Below are 12,699 nucleotides of genomic sequence, written 5' to 3'. Positions count from 1 at the left end.
ATTTTGATATTGCCTTATAGCGTGATCCTTGCAGTGTTACTTTTACACGTTTGTTTGCAGGGTTGGGGGTACTTGAACCTTTTTGTCTGTGGTAGTACAAGCCATTATCTTATCTATGAATTAACAAAATAAATAAGTTTTGCTACAACCTTTGGTCTGCCTCTTGGAGCCACTGATATTCCAGTTCCAGGTATAGGCCTATTTGCCTTATAGTTTACCTGTGTTACAACTGGCGCTGCTAAGCAGGGCCTGGACTGGTTTTCAGTGGCCTCAATTAAGACCATTGTGCTAAAATGTCTCTTTCAGGGGAGGGTACATCATCTGCTGAGTCAAATTTTACACCAATGCTAATGTCACCTTTTTTTTCAGGCAATATGTGGGGGCAAAGATTTAAGGGGAGGGACTCAGAAATAAGCCTGACTGAATGGGTTGAAAATTTAAACGCAATGTTTCGAATGTATAAAATCCCAGACAGTGTACAAGTTGATTTTATTTTAAATCAATTAGAGGGGGATGCCAAACGGCAAATATTGGTCAGTGCTGTAGAGAACAGAAACACTGCTAAGAAAGTCTTTGATAGGCTTCAAGATCTTTATGGGGATAAAATGTCTGCCTCAGTCCTCCGCTCTCTATGTTTCAGCTGCCGACAGCAACCATCTGAGACAGTGTCTGACTTCTCTCTCAGACTACAGGAGCTCTTTAAAAAGCTGCAACAAAAAGATTCAGCTAGTATGCGTAACTGCGATTCCCTAATGCGTGATCAGTTTGTGGATGGAATGCAAGATAAACTGTTGAAACGAGAATTGCGTACTCTCATTCGGTCTACTCCAGATCTGTCTTTTGCAGCTACTTATCGAGAGGCCTCCATACGCCTGGAAGTGAACGGAGAGGTTGGCCTAGCTGCATGTGATGCTGTGGGACAGGTAACAAGACTTCCTTCCACCCAGGTTGACCTCCAACAGTTGAAGAAAGAACTAAGAGAGGAAATGGCTGCTGAGATCAAGGACCAGATGGTGACACTTTCAAAAGGTATTGCGAGTGAGCTTAGAGAGGAGTTTAGCTTAACCTCTAGAAGCATGACTGGACAGAACTATGAGTCATACGACTACCATAGGGGGCGGCGATCTAGTCTACCAACCCCCTCTTATACAAATAGGCAGTCTTTTAGGCCCCATGCACCCCGCTTACATCAATATACTTCTGACGGGAAACCCATTTGTAGCCAATGCCATCAGCCAGGTCACATCCAGAGGCATTGTCAGCAGCGGGAGCGCTCAAATTCTGTGGGCTCGCGCCCTTTAAACTAGTAAACCCCACTGACGCGGGGTTGTCAGTGGGGGAAACCGGGGTGAGAGGAAGAGCTCTTAACAACTTGGTAGGACAAAGCCCCATTGTTATGGCACGGTTGGCCGAACAGGAAGTGCCATGTGTGATCGATACTGGCTCTCAAGTTAGTCTTTTAAAAGAAAGTACATTTAAAGAACTGTTTGGAGACTGTGGTGCTCAGTTACAAGACCCCTCTGCATGGCTCTCGCTGACAGCTGCTAATGGGAGGTCAATCCCGTATGTTGGGTGCCTAGAAACAACTGTTGGTATCGGCGGTCTGACACTCCCCAGCTGTGGCATTATTGTAGTGCGAGATCAATGTCTAACCCGTAGCCCATGCTTGTTAGGAATGAATATTCTCCGTCACTGTTGGTCCATTTTGTTTAAAGATAAGATCCCATCAAGAGAGCATGCTAACCTGGATCTGGTGCTCGAAGCGACCCCATCTGGCCGTCAGGCGTGGACGTCCGCAATGCGACTTTGTAGTGAAGAAGCCAAATTCAATGATGGTCATGGTGAAGTGAGTTTTGTGAGAGTACTGACCAACACTGAAGTACCACCGGGAAAAGAGATGGTTCTTCCAGGACGTGTGCGTGGTGGACCAGGAGGTCGGCCATACTTGGGGTTGGTTGAGGCACCACCAGAGACAGAGGCCTATTGGGTAGCTCGGGCTGTTGTGTCTGCTAAAGGAAACACTGTTCCAGTAAGACTGAAAAACCTGTGTAACCGCCCCCTTTTTCTCAAAAAGTACCAGAAATTAGCTCAAATGTCCTTGATTAAACCAACAGATGTTGTCTCGGGTGCAGTGCAACTATCGATGGAGACGGCTGGCGTGATGGAAGTCCACCTTGAACCAGAAGTTTCCCTCCCTAGTTCTGACCCAAGCAACATCCCAGTAGAGCTGGAGAATTCCGGACTGTCCCCCAAAGAGACCCAAGAGGTGAGATGTTTACTGGCTCAATACAGACATGTTTTTGCCTTGAGTGATGATGACTACGGGTACACCCATACTGTTTTTCACGAGATTCCCACAGGTGATTCGGCTCCAGTTCGACAGCGTCATCGCCAAATTGCCCCTAGCCTCTATCAAGAGGTGCGTGTTCTCCTACAAGACCTGTTGGAAGCTGGCATTATACACAAGAGCACAAGTCCATGGGCTTCGCCAATTGTGTTGGTGAAAAAGAAGGACGGGTCCACACGTTTTTGTGTGGATTACCGTAAATTAAACACCCTTACACGTAAAGACGCCTTCCCCCTCCCACGTGTTGAGGAGTCTTTGACCATGCTTTCCCAGGCGAAGTTCTTCTCTACTCTGGATCTGGCCAGTGGATACTGGCAGGTCCCTGTTCACCCAGAGGACAGGGAAAAAACAGCTTTTATAACACCCATGGGCTTGTATGAATGGGATCGCATGCCATTCGGGTTATGTAACGGGCCAGCTACATTTCAAAGATTAATGGAGGCTTGTTTAGGGGATTTAAACTTTCAAAGTTTATTAATTTATTTGGATGATATTATTATTTTTTCACCTGACTTCTCATCCCATCTACAGCGACTTGAGCTGGTGTTCCAGCGCTTGGCAGACCAAGGTCTTAAATTGAAGCCCAGTAAGTGCTTTCTCTTCCAAAAAGAGGTAAAATACCTGGGTCATGTGGTGTCTGAGCAAGGCATTGCACCTTTACATGAGCGGGTAGAAGCTATACAGGAATGGCCACAACCAACTACAGTTCGGGAACTTAGAGCATTTCTAGGGCTGACTGGCTACTACCGCCGCTTTATAAAAGATTTTTCTAAAGTTGCCATGCCTCTTAACAAGCTCCTTTGTGGCCAATCCAGGAACCATACTCGTCAGAAGACACAGCCACTAAAGGACTGGGGCGCTGAGGCAGAAGACGCCTTTCAACAGCTAAGGCAGGCACTAGTCCAAGCGCCTGTGTTGGCATATGCCGATTTTACACTTCCTTTTGTGCTTTACACTGATGCCAGTCACAGGGGTTTGGGAGCTATTTTAGCCCAAGTCCAGCAGGGGAAGGAGCGAGTTATAGCCTACGCGAGCCGTAGTTTACATCCATCAGAAAAGAATGACTCAAACTATAGCTCCTTTAAATTGGAATTTCTGGCCCTTAAGTGGGCCATTACACAGAAATTCCATGAGTATCTGCTAGGTGCAAAATTTCTTGTTTTTACTGACAACAATCCCCTTGCTCATTTACAAACTGCAAATTTAGGGAGTGTAGAACAGAGATGGGCTGCTCAACTAGCAAATTATAACTTTGAGATTAAATTCCGAGCAGGGAAAACAAATGCTAATGCAGATGCTCTGTCTCGAGTGCCCCTACAGACCAACGACCCTGGAGAGGAGGACGTTGACCCGATGGAAACGGTATGCTCTGAGGTGGTGCATGCTTGCTGTGACACAATAGGCCTGGGATCCCCAGCTGTCAAACCTCTTGATGCCGCCCAACAGTGCCCTGAGATGACCTCTGTGGACTGGAAACAGGCCCAAGGGAATGATCCGGTAATCCGTGCAGTCATAGAGGCCCTAGGACGACGACACTTTCCACCTGCAGCGAGAGCAGCACTCCCTGTAGAGGCGAAACGTCTGTGGAAACATCGCTCCAGACTCTTCTTAAAGAATGACATCTTGTACCGTAGCTTGAGGGACCCTAAAAGTTTGGCAGAGTGGCACCAACTGGTGTTGCCAGCTACATGGAGAAAACAAGCCTGGAAGCTATGCCATGAGCACGCAGGCCACTTTGGGGGAGAGAAGACACTCCATCTGATGCGAAGTCGCTTCTTCTGGGTGGGACAGGGTCGTGATGTGTTGGATTGGAGTACATCTTGTTCTCGCTGCTTCTTGCGAAAAGCTCCCACAACTCGAACGAAAGCCCCATTGGTCCCAATCATTACGTAATTTCCTCTGGAAATACTACAAATGGACTTTCTTAAACTACCTCCATCCTCAGAGGGACTCCAGTATGTGTTGGTGATGATAGATGCCTTTACTAAAGCTACGTTTCGACCGAGTAGTACGGTACAGTTCGGTTCAGTACATTAGGTTTTGGTACGGAACGTTTTGGTACAGTTCGGTCCGCTTTGTGTACCCACTGCAAAAGGCACTACTGTATGACAGGCGGGATACCAATTGTTCCGTCAGCTGATTTTCGCGCTAATGATGTCGTCGCGTGACATCATTAGCGCGAAAATCAAATCCGTGGCCTGACAGTCAGCTGAGACAAGAAGACAGCTGATAGGCATACACGATAAAAACGATGGAGGAATTTGTGGAGGAATTTGTCGTCTACTTCCTTCTTGGAGTGTGGCTGTTTATTACAGCAAGAAGGCAATTGTTGTTTAAGACAAGGCTGCAGGCTGCTAAGACCAACACAGCAGAAAAACAGAAAAGTTTGGGAGACGCTACAAAGTTGGCACGAAATGGACAACCTCGCAGCAGCAAGGCGAACACGACGGCGCAGGAGGGTGAGTTTTCGTATATTATGTGTTGTCTTCTCTTTTTATATGTCAGCTACATCATGACGTTATAACTTTGAGATTGTAAGGTCGTTTTAAGAATTTAGTCTACTGTTCAAATGTTACCGTCATAGGCTACAACATGTCAATAATGTAGCCTAGCCTTGTAGTATAGCCAGGGGTTTTCAATTGCCATGGTAGCGACGCATTGAGTGTTGTATCGGGAAGCTCTGTTAAAAATGATGCCCCCCGACCTTGTTTTGAATCGAGTCATAAAAATAGTTCATTATAGCCTACGTTAAGCCACGTCCCCTTCAAACACAGTTATTCACTTAATCTGAAGTCTACATGATAGAATAATTGTTAATTATACTGCATAGGCTATCATAATTCAATTTTCTGGACGATAGAATATCAACAATCTGAGGCAGAGACTGAAGTAGGCCTAATATGCCTAGGCCTTTGGCTAGTGTCACAAAATCATCATAACTAATGTAGCCGATGCTTGCTATTTCTGTTTTCCAGACAATTCATTTGCTACAAAAACAGCGTCAGAGACCAACTGTTTGGGCTTTCAGTCGGGCCAATGAGTGGTGGGATGTGATTGTTCCTGCATTTACACACACACAGTGGGTGCACAACTTTAGGATGTCTGAAGATTCGTTTTTATACCTCTGTTCAAAGCTGCGTCCAATGATGGAGAAGATGGACACAAACTTCAGACTGTGTGTTCCGCTCAAGAAAAGGGTTGCTATTGCGCTGTGGAAACTGGCAACCAACAGTGAATACAGAAGCATAGGGCATCTCTTTGGGGTCAGTAAGACAACAGTATGTCGTTGTGTACAGGAATTTTGTAAGGCTGTCTGTACACTGCTGGCTCCAGAGCAGATTTCTTTTCCGGACCAAGAAAAACTTAAAGACATGGCTGCCTACTTTGAGAACAGGTGGGGGCTTCCACAGTGTGTTGGAGCCATTGATGGTTCCCACATACCCATCATAGCTCCACGAGACTACCACTGTGACTATTTCAATAGAAAAGGGTGGCATTCGATAATTCTGCAGGGAGTCGTGGATGGAAAGGGACTCTTCTGGAATGTGTATACAGGAATGGCTGGGAGTTTGCATGATGCCCGGGTTTTAAGACTGTCCACATTATGGGAGTTAGTTGAACGCGGAAGTCTTTACCCAGCTTACACCAGGGATGTTGGTGGGGTGAATATGGGATATTATGTGTTAGGAGACTCTGCCTATCCTTTACAGTCTTGGCTCCTGAAACCATTCATCGACAATGGACGACTGACAGCAGAACAGAACACCTATAACAAGAAGATGTGCAGGGCACGGGTCGTAGTCGAAAATGCTTTCGGGAGACTGAAAGGTAGGTGGCGCTGCCTTATGAAAAGGAATGATGGCGACATTGAACTGGTGAAGTCCATGGTGTTGACTTGTTGTGCCCTGCACAATCTTTGTGAAAGACATGGAGAAGACTACCAGCAGGAATGGGATGCTCCTGTTGCAGCAGTTGTTGCAGAACAGCCTGCATTAGCCCTGGGACAGGGTGCAGTGGAAGAAGGCAGGGATGTGCGTGAGGGTTTAATGAGACATTTGAACAGTTAAATCTTTTTTTATCTTTATATTTATATATTTTATCTTTATATATTTAAGTGTGTGTGATTATTTACATAAACACCATTTCTTTTATCAGTAAGTGAGTGTCTTGTTAAATGTTACTGTATGTATACAAACAGATGTAAATAGATATAAGTAGATACTATTGTAGGTTTTTTTCTTGACACTGTTATGGATACCAATAAATTCCTTTTACTCTGATCTTACCATGCATAAGCATATTTGACAGACATGTATTATCCCTCTAATGTCAGATAGGACAACAGTTTTTACAGGTATTACTTTTTCCAATATAAATTAGTGTAGTTTGATGGGTTTTCAAGTTAAATATCTATTATCCATCAAAGCTATCTGAAATACACTTTAATACTTACACTTTAACTAGTAAGCATCTTTGTAGTAGTGTAACTGCAAAATTTCACTTGTCAGTAACGGTCACATTGCAGCTAACATTCACTACATACATATGGAACAAACCTGAGCATAAGTTTATGGAAAAAATAATATGGAAAAATATACATTTTGTAATTGAAAGATATTTTAATTACAAAACGACAGAACATGTAGTGTATACAGCAACAAACAAACAATACACAGATCACTACTGGGTGGAAGGTGGCACATGGCGGGTACCCAACACCTGTACCAGCTGACTCAGAGTGCCGAGGAAGCCCTGATTGAAGACTGCAGTCTCCCTTTGTTGCTGATGAGCGAGCTCATCCTGCTGCCTCCTTGCCTCACGAGCATCCTCAAGGAGCATCTGAAGCTGGCGTTCACGACGCTCCTCCATTCTCTCCAGTAGCCGCTCATCTGCTCTCTGCATTTCCTGCAGTACTGCAGCAAGATCCTGTTGCCCCCTTTTCCTTTTGCCTAGAATTCACAACAGACAGGAATATTGTATGAGCCATTTGTTTTGTAACATAAAACAAGTAGGCCTATGGTCAAACAGATAAGCTGTGAATGAGATTACAGGAATTAAATGTTTTGATTATACTGTGTTAATATAGGCTACAAAAGGCAAAATAACAATAGTAATAGTAAAACAGCTTTTTAATTGGCTTTTTTTCGCTTACCAATGGGTACATGCTGGGCCTCAGTGCTCGTCGCTTCCACCGGTGGTGCTGGTGTGGAGGACCTCGCAGGTGAAGTTGGGGGTGAAACTGCGGTCTCAAGGGGGTTAGCGCTGGCCTGTCCTTCGCCATTCTGGTCGGAGAGGTTAGGATCCTCTACTGAAAAGTTACATAAAGCACGTATTCATCAAATTACAACGCCGAAATAAATTAACAGGCAGTGGCACGAAGTAGCTAGTAGAGCTTGCTGCGTCTACAGGGTAGCTCATTTCCATGCCAAACGGGGCGACTGACTTTGAAAAACATAAGCTCCTACCCATAAAGCTTATATAAATTAGATTTGAACCAATTAAACGTTAAATCGCCTGAGCTGTTGTAAACAGTAATGCTGTGTAGCAGAAAACACAAACACGGATGTGCTGCCCTTTGCTGCCTGTATGTGACAACAGGCTGCTTGTCTGCTTGCAAGCTATCTGACTGATTATTTAGGCTAAACGTAGCAAACCAGCCTGGAAGATTTGAATTAATGTCATACAACTTGATGATGATTATTGTTCGTTTGTTATACATCACAAACTCACCGAGCGACCTGAACAACCCCTCTGTGCACGTCCCTAGTGCTAATGCTGCTAGCAGAAAATACAAACAAATCCTATCGATTTAGCTCGGAGAGAGCTATGGCTATGGCTATGGCTATGGCTATGGCTATGGCTATGGTTATTTAGCAGACGCCTTTGTCCAAAGCGACATACAAATAAATAGCAATACAAATTAAATAACAGTGAACAATTTACAAAAAAGGGAGAATAGCAATATTATCAATACAACAATCATTTAAGCACTAATCTAATGAGAAATAAAACAATGAAATGACAAAAGCAATCAAATAAGTCACTTAGTTAATTATCTAATAACAATAACTATAGCAAGGTATGGCTAAATTTAAGGACAATAGCAGAATAAATGTAAAATTTTAACAATGGACAAATTATAACAAAACAAAACTATTATACAAACCATAACACATAACAAACACTCAAAAGACTAAGTGCATATTAAACAAATATGCCTTAAGACCCCTCTTAAAAGATCCAAAACTGTTGCTTGAACGGAGAGCACTGGGCAACTCATTCCACCAACACGGAACCACTGAAGAATAGGATCTACAGATTGACCTAGCATGTATGGTTTGTCGACATAACAGACGCTCCTCAGAAGATCGCAATGGGCGGTTGGGAATGTACATCTTCATCAAAGAACTGAAGTAGCTAGGAGCAGATCCAGTCAGTGTCCTATAGGCCAGAGTGAGAGATTTAAATTTAATTCTGGCTACTATAGGGAGCCAGTGGAGAGTAACTAGGAGAGGGGTTACATGTGTCCTCTTTGGCTGATTGAAGACCAGTCGTGCTGCAGCATTCTGAATCAACTGTAGTGGTCTTAATACGCAAGCAGGTAGGCCAGCTAACAGGGAATTACAGTAGTCCAGCTTGGAGATAACCATTGCCTGTACAAGAAGCTGAGTGGAACTAAACTATATTTTGTCTGAGTGGAGCTAAACTATATTTTGTCTTACACTTCCCACACCCGAAAAATTTAAAATTGTCAAACCAAAACTAATTTAAACATGCAATTTCATATTTGATTTCGAATTTTATTCAGTCTAAAAGGACGGAAATTGGTACTCTACGATATAATGTTTTGCTAACGTCAGCTTGCAGTGTTGTAAACAGTTTGGCTATAATGGGCTTAGCAGCAGTCTGACGGTACATTCATCGTGGGTTTTACTGTTAACTTTGCATTTATATATCACTAGTGACAATGTCAGTGATGAGACATTAGTTAACTGTACAAGTCAAGCACAAAGCTGACGCTAACACCTACCTTCAGAGTCCTCCATCATGGCCTCCAGCAGAGAGGTAGCGGAGTCGATGCCTGCTTCTCTCCCCATACTCGCGGGTCTGTGTCCATAGATCGCGTCCATCATATCAAACCACTTCCACGTCTTTCTGTTGTTCCCACTCCGGCCGTTGTAATCCTTTATCTTGCGATACTCCCCTCTTAGCTTCTTGCACTTTATGCGGCACTGGTCGGATGTCCGCTGATATCCTGCACTAGCCATCCGCTGAGAAACACCTTGAAATACTTTCTCGTTCCTCACAGAACCGTCCAGCTCCCTCTGGATTTGATGATCCCCAATTATTCCCAGGAATGTCTGGACCTCCTGGGTTGACCACAATGCTGCGCTTTTATTAGCCATTTTTTTTTTTACTTTTTACCAAAAAATTGTCCAAATTGTCCGACTGCCGGGTATTTGAAGATGGCGCCCTTTAGTTGACTTGTAGACGTTATCACACGCGCACGGTGATCACAGATCTCACCCAATCATCGAACAGCAATGGGCGTGTCTCTATACCGTACCACAAACTGGTACCTCAACAGAAGGGTCCCCTAAAACAGTACGGTTCGGTACGCTTATTTAGGTACGCTTTAGAACTTCTCACAATCGAAACACAAATAATTGCGGACCGAACTGAACCGAACTGTACCGTACTGGTCGGTGGAAACGAGACTTAAGTATGCGTGGGCTGTCCCAACGCGGGATCAGACAGCAGCAACAACAGCAAAGGCATTATGGGAAAATGTTATCCGTTTCTTTGGATGCCCAAAACAACTACATGCTGACCAAGGTCCAAATTTTGAATCGCATGTGATGCAGCAGTTGTGCGCCCTATATAAGATCAAGAAAACTCATACTACCCCATATCACCCTCAGGGGAATGGGGGTTGTGAGCGAATGAACCGCACTCTTCTGCAATTGTTAGGCACACTGGAGAATGATAAAAAGTCACACTGGCCATCATACCTCCCAGAGTTGATTTTCTTATATAACAATGCCGTGCATAGTTCCACCAACCACACACCCTCCTATCTTCTTTTGGGATGGCACCCACGCCTGCCAGTCGATGTGGCCTTAGGGACATCTCCTCCAGATGTGTCAGATCCTCTACCTGAGTGGGTACATGCGCACCACCGCAGGCTGTCTTATGCCCATAGCGCGGCAAGGGAGCAGACAGGAAAGGTCAAGATGCATCAAAAGGCACATTATGATAATTGTCCCCTTAATTTGCCTTTACTTCCCGGGGAGAGGGTTCTCTTAAAGAAACGGGGTGCTAGGCCTTATGGAAAATTGACAGATTATTGGGAAAATGAACCATATGTGATTGTGAAACAACCTAATGTTGATCTACCTGTTTATGTGGTAAAGCCAGAAACCGGGGAGGGGAGAGAAATGGTATTACACAGAAATTTAATGAAACCATGTCCTGTTTCTGTTGTGCCATCTAACATTCCACCTGTTGTTTCTCCACAAGGTAATGTGGGGCCTTCTGCCTCCCTGTGGAATGGTCTGTCTTTTGCAGGTCCCTTACTGATTGGCCAACCCAGCACTACTGCTCTGCGGGACGATGACCGCTCCAGCGGGGGCAGCATACAGTCCATCCCAGGGGACGACGAACTATCCATCTGTCTGGTTCCAGTTTCCTCCACAGATGGTCAATCCAACACTGCTCCATTGCCAGACAATGACTGTTCTGGTATGACGATTCGGCAACACACCCCAGCGTGCGATGATCAGCCAACCTCGACTGTCTATGATCAGTCTGGTCCACAGCCTGCTGTAAGAACATTTGCGCTCCAACAAGAACCTGAACAGGACGATGGTCAGCCTCTCAGCCAGCAACCGTCAGGTGCTGGAACTACCCCAACCCCATCACAATGTGTGAGACGATCCATTCGCTCTAACTTGGGGGCGCCACCCACTCGTCTCATTGAAGAAGCGTAACGGACAAGCTGCCATGAGGACATGGCTATTGCAAAGTGGGGAGGGATGTAACGGCGTCCAGTAGAGGGTTATTTTTGTGTGGTTGAGGTGATTTTGATACTGTCTGTTTGTTATTTGACACAGTGCCTTTCGTTTTGGGTGTGTGTTGTGTCCTGCTTGTGTGATTGGATCTCATCCTGTGCTGTGCTCTGGTTGAGTGAATGAACTTGCGTCATGACGTCACAGAGGTGTGAGGGAGGTGTGTGGATGAACGTATGTTTTTAAAATGTTTGAGACTCAGGTGAGAAGCGGCCGCTTTGTCTGGGAAATGCGGGAGTCGGGAGAGCACGCCACGGAAATCGCCATTAACGTTGAGTTGGTGAGATATGTGAAGTTGAATTAATTTGTTGTAGTCTAGAGCGCAAATCAGTTCATGTTTAGTGCTGCTGTAATTGTAGCGGCAGGCAACGCATTCTCCCGACCGTCGCACTTCCCGCCTGGGTAAATGTAAATGTTTGATATTTATTCTTTATATGCATGTCTATTTTAACTATGTTTGTATGCCCTATCGTGAGGTTGCATTGCCCCCAGCTTGCCTTGTTTCACGGTTGCAGTGCTGTGTGTATTAATTGTTTGCAGTAAGATTTATACCCGTGTGAGAGGCTGGTGTGATTTTGATATTGCCTTATAGCGTGACCCTTGCAGTAAGATTTATACCCGTGTGAGAGACTGGTGTGATTTTGATATTGCCTTATAGCGTGATCCTTGCAGTGTTACTTTTACACGTTTGTTTGCAGGGTTGGGGGTACTTGAACCTTTTTGTCTGTGGTAGTACAAGCCATTATCTTATCTATGAATTAACAAAATAAATAAGTTTTGCTACAACCTTTGGTCTGCCTCTTGGAGCCACTGATATTCCAGTTCCAGGTATAGGCCTATTTGCCTTATAGTTTACCTGTGTTACACAAGTGTAAGTTTAAGAAACAGCTAACGTTATTTGTTCTGAAAGGGGAAAGTAAATTCTCTGGTAGCATATTGAAATTGAAACACTAGTAAGTAAAGGCCATCACATTATAGCCTACATAGGAAAGGATAAAAGCCCTCTTTCAGTCGAGTACCCCTCATAGAGCCACGGCGGGCTAGCTGCTAATGTTGCTAGTGTCTGCATCTTTTATGCCAGCACCCGTGTTTCCTTATGGCAGCCAACAACTTGGCCCATTCATGCTAGGGTTTAATGAGGCCTAAAATGAATAACCGACAATATTTAGGAACATATTATTTGATGATATTATTGTAATTGTTATTGTAATTGTTTTTACTAACTAAAACAAAACACCATCACAAAAGTAATTCAATTATATGTTTTTAATGCAGCAATATGTG

The 12,699-nt window shown here is 44.4% G+C and overlaps 1 long non-coding RNA gene across 1 annotated transcript; it reads left to right on the top strand.

The window, feature by feature from the left end:
- Positions 1–814: 814 nt before the first annotated feature.
- Positions 815–11,394, top strand: LOC134089681 (uncharacterized). Its single transcript, XR_009940113.1, has 3 exons — positions 815–1,029; positions 2,115–2,266; positions 10,916–11,394. It is a non-coding gene; the product is annotated as an uncharacterized LOC134089681 (long non-coding RNA).
- The last annotated feature ends 1,305 nt before the right edge of the window (positions 11,395–12,699 follow it).

This window comes from Sardina pilchardus, chromosome 8, assembly GCF_963854185.1.
Source record: "Sardina pilchardus chromosome 8, fSarPil1.1, whole genome shotgun sequence".
NCBI classification, from domain to species: Eukaryota; Metazoa; Chordata; class Actinopteri; order Clupeiformes; family Clupeidae; genus Sardina; species Sardina pilchardus.
This window is presented reverse-complemented; position numbering and strand designations above follow the sequence as displayed.